Raw genomic sequence first — 5,216 nt, forward strand, 5'->3', positions numbered from 1 at the left:
AAGTTTCTATTTGACATCATAAAATAATTTGAATCATGAACAAAATTAACTCAAATATTCTTATATGAAGTCTACCATTAATTTAGATTTAAAGGTTCATGCACGATATATATACTGATGACTAGTTATTATATAGACAACCGATATCTGTACCTCCATTAGAACATAGTGGAAGGAAACAAAAATCAAGGCAAAACACTCTTATATTCACATTAAATTAAATATTTTACATTTGTGAAAGTTTTGTTTCAATGAGTGATACAAAAATATAGTAATAATATTTGTAATTAAATGACCTTTGGGTTCACATCTTCATCTTATCATTGTTTTGGTCCAAATTGTTTTTGGGAATAAGTGGGAACAATTATGTTAGGATTGTTGGGGTATTTTGAGTGGGGTGAACAAAAACACCACTGAATTTTTTTTTCTCTTAAAATAATAGTTGTTCTCAACTGTGTTTAGCAATTAAGATCTAATATCGATCTTTCTGAGGACAGTTAAATATTGAAGTAGCAATGAAACCGTTTATAGCACTCAATGAAACAGAAGCAATGAAAATAACAAAATAAAGAACACAAAGCTTGTTTCTGAAAGTTTGAAGGACCCTCCCTTTTACGTCTCTATTTCTTTTGTTTCTATAAATTATCACTAGAAGACTTTGATTGATCGATATACAATATAAATACAAATTCATTTCAGTAAGACTTAACTTTGCCTATGAAACTCCTAGCACTTGACACTTTGATATAATCAAAATTACGGGGAAAGACACTTTCCACAAATTATTTTGTTGTATTATGCATGTGGTCAAAATTCTCATTTCCTAATTCTGATTTTATAGGAGACTATTAAATGCTACCATAAGATAATGTTTGGTATGATGGAATCTGTGGGGACCCGGACGCTAATCAAATTCTTAATCGTCATTGGGACTAATTAATCAATTATAATAAACAGGGTCTAATTTTTTTTTCTTTTAAAATACAAAGCGGAAACGTAATGTAATTTACTCAAATTACATATTAAACATACAAATCTTGTATTATTTACAAGAATTCGACTAGGTTCAGCTATATATCAGTGCTGAATCCTAAGTTGCTTCTAAGCCCGGATCTCCACGCTATCTATCTTCTCTCATTCTCTTCTTGACCCTGATCCAGCCCCACCTGTTGTCATGCACACATACAAAACAAGACAACAGCCGGATAACTCCGATGAGAAATACATCCCAGTATAAAACAATGTATACATGCATCATATAAAAGCATATACAGAAGCATATAATAAATATTCATAACATGTCTCAAATCAGAACATAAATCAATATCAAACAATGAATCATACTCAGACTCAGACTCGACTCAAATAACGCGTCGTCTCAAACTCGACTCAACTCTAACATAGGGATCTCGATATCTGGATATTGCTAATTATATTGAATCTCAGTCGATAGGAATGAATCAATCCCTACACGGCATCAATATAATTCATATATCCAGTGTCTGGGCGAAACAGCCTCAGAATTGACGAATCAGTTAAGAATTAAGCGAATCAGCCAATAACTAAACGAATCAGCCAGTAATTAAGCGAATCAGCCAATGTTTAGACGAATCAGTCAATAACTAGACGAATCAGCCAATAACCAGACGAATCAGCCGGTGACTAGGCGAATCAGCCAATGACTAAACGACTCAGTAGTCAATACATGCAGGTGGCTATAAATCAATAGACAACAAACATCAATCTCATCAATTACAAATATCAATGTAATAAACTAAGTATGTGATTTAGAGAAACTCGAGTCAAACCTTACTCGAGTTGTGCAATCACAACTCAACATTAATTTATACCTTTCTTTCTGATATTCTGACTCTGTCGAAGTCTTGAACTCAAAGCCTGTCAATACTCAATCTGACAATAACAATATCGAGGGTACGGTATCAATACACCACTCAATCAGTACTGGATATAATCAGAATTCAATCAAATTCTGTTTCAACAGCATAACGTCATTATCTCAATATATCCAGTAATATCATATCAATCAGATATCAATTCTAACATCTCATACTCGATATAATACAATTCTGATATCAATTCAACTCCAAAATTCATAACAATTCCATAATCAGTCTGTTTCTTAATCTGACTTCGATTCTATGCTGTCTAACATGTCAAGAACATCATATATGACGTGTATTCAATTCCAACAACATCATAATTTCAACACATATCTAAACGTAGTAAAACTTACGTCCAGTTGTAGTCTACGTCGATAGGAACTCAGTAACGAAGTCAGATTCAAAATCAGACGGGCGGATTTCCCACAAAAGGCGTAAGGATTTTTCGTAACTTTCCTCGGCCCTTTCTCAATTCTTCTTTCCTCGAGCTTCTCCCTCAATTTCTCCTTTTTAATTCTGAAGAAGAACTGCTTTTGTATATATATATATATATATATATATATATATATATATATATATATATATATATATATATATATATACACACACGCATGCAAGGCAAGTGGCACTTTTCCGTTCTGCATGACTCGCGCTCGAGCGGTTAAAAATTACCGCTCGGGCGCGGAAGTTTCTGTCGAGATGTTCAGCCGAACATCTCCTGGCGCTCGGGCGGTAATATTCTACCGCTCGGGCGCCAAACATTCTGTCCAAGAAAATAAAATTGACGCTCGGGCGGTTCTTTTCTACCGCTCGGGCGCGAGATGTTCGGTCGAACATCTCGAGATGTTCGGTCGAACATCTTGGTGTAAAATACACCAACGCCCGGCTTCGTCACTTGAGCTCCTATAACCCCAATCATGTCGATTGATCAATAAATCTTTCCAGATTAATCTTAAATTGCGGTAATTGTACTCAAATTCTTTCAGATTACGATAATTAAATTCTTGGGCCTTACAGAATCAAATAAGATAGAAATATAATGAATTTTGGAATAGAATGAGAACGAGAATAAGAATGAGAATGAAATAATAAATCTATTTCATTCTTATTATTGGTATCAGAAAAATGAGAAAGGTTTTATATATTATAAATTATAAATCTTTTACCGATTTTATTTACTATATATGATTATTTAAAAAATAAATGATGAATATTTATTATCAAAAGATTTTTAAAAATTTATTATCAAGTGATTGGGTAATATTATAATAAAAAAATTTTATTTTAAAAAAACAAATAATGGAAAACCTAAAGACAAAATAAAATTATTTTATATTTAATGGTCGACATTTGAAGCATATTTTTAGTATAATATAAAATATTGAGGTGTAATAATTGTCTCTGTTGATTAAAGCAATCAAAACGTAACATTTGAAATGTTGTACCGTTTAAAATATTTGATTTACATCGTTACTACCGATGACAGTTTTTGGTAAAGCGACAAACGTTCAGTCCTAAAATTGATATCAGAGTCGTCTAGGTCACGGGTTCAATTACATTGAACTCAAGGAGTGAAATTATTGATAACTAGATTGTTGGAATGCAATAATTGTTTATAGAAGATTTGATGTCACGCCCCGAAACCAAGATTATTCGATACCGCCGTTGTTTATCAATCACATAATATGTAAACAACAAGCCTTGTAATAATCAAATATCCAAACCAGTCTATTTCATAAAAATAGATAAACGTCTTTACAATGTGATTCAAAATAAAACGCGGAAACGAATTATAAACTTAACAAAATCGAATTATTAACTATGCTTGATCTCGAACTAGTTCTTCATCACCATCCCCAAAACATGGTTGCTCATTCTCATCTAATTGCTCTTCATTCTTATCAGGGGAAGAAGATTAAAGTTTGAGTATTTGGGGAAACATTCAACAAATTAAGGTCGATCGTGCACAACAAATAAAAAAGATACATATATAGAGAGAGAGAGAGAGAATCATGAATTCACATCTTCCTCTTGTCAATGTTTTGGAGTTCTGAATTTATTTGGGAATAAGTGGAAGCAATTATATCGAGCAAAAATGATAAGAATGTTAAATAAGAAGTTTTTCATAGTGTACTTCACTTTTGCCAATGTTATTGGTCATAGATTATTTCATGTTACTAAAGGACAGTAATCCAATATTACATTTATGTATTCAAAATTATTTTTACAATGAAAAAAATATAGACCCCACATGACAAATAACATTTCGTTGCCAGTAAAAACACCAAATGTAAAATTAATGATTTGTTGAAACCTTTTATTTTTCAAAATCATGCACAAAAATCTGTATTTACAACAAAATTCTAGTTATTTTGTTTTAGCTAATGTCGTAGTAATCTCTCTATATCAAGTCTTAGCATAGCAAAAATCTTGTAACAATTAAATAAATCAGTAAGGTTTATAATTACAAACTTTTATAATTACAAACTTCTTCAAAATATAAATAAAAACTATAAATAGTGCATTAGATTTTAACAACATAAACATGATAAGACACTTGAAGCCACCTTCTAGTCTTCTAAAAACAGACGTCACATAAGATTTAGCAACAACGACTGTGAGTTCACACATTCATGGACGATAATTTACTATGTTTTAGTTAGATCCTAAAACATAATAAATCTTACCCGTTTTCACAATCACTTGATATGATGTCATTTACACTAATCAGACTCTCCTCATAAACCACAGCACTTAAGGACAAAGGAAATCCGTAGAATGGCAATCCCTTGAACTTGTTTTCATGAAGTGCACAAAGGCCCAATTGGCCGTTGTCGGATTCAACCAGCAACCACTCATCGTTCAAAATCAAAAAAGAGCAAAAAACCTCGTAAGGGCCGATCACAAACTGCTTCGTCCATGATTCTTTCACCCCGTACTGCTTCATCACCCAAATCTCTATTACCTGACTTGGTTCGGGTTCTTCTCTCCATGGTGGAAATCCAATCAATGCCAGATTCTCATTTAACACAGTCAGGCTCGCGAGGTTTTCTGCTTTGGGGAAATCATCAGGAAAGTCTTAACAATTGAAAAGTCTCCGTTCTTATGTCAAAGCAAAGAATGCATACATCATTAATATCACTCCCTGCGTACCAGTGAAAAGCCCCACCAAAGAAAGTTTGAAGATAAGGAATAGAATTAATCTTAGGCAGTTCTTCATCTATATGCTTCCATGAGTTGGAGGCTGAATCGTATAAATCAAACCTCTCGTAATCATCCAGATTGAGACGGAAATCTTTGTCGTTGTGATCGTGC

The 5,216-nt window shown here is 32.8% G+C and overlaps 1 long non-coding RNA gene across 1 annotated transcript; it reads right to left on the bottom strand.

Annotated features, from left to right (window-relative positions):
- Positions 1-3,616: 3,616 nt before the first annotated feature.
- On the bottom strand, positions 3,617-4,970 carry LOC140814956 (uncharacterized). The gene is made up of 2 exons (XR_012114223.1): positions 4,575-4,970; positions 3,617-3,789 (listed from the first exon to the last, which is right to left on the bottom strand). It is a non-coding gene; the product is annotated as an uncharacterized lncRNA (long non-coding RNA).
- Between the last annotated feature and the right edge of the window lie 246 nt (positions 4,971-5,216).

This window comes from Primulina eburnea, chromosome 15 (genome assembly GCF_022965805.1).
Source record: "Primulina eburnea isolate SZY01 chromosome 15, ASM2296580v1, whole genome shotgun sequence".
NCBI classification, from domain to species: Eukaryota; Viridiplantae; Streptophyta; class Magnoliopsida; order Lamiales; family Gesneriaceae; genus Primulina; species Primulina eburnea.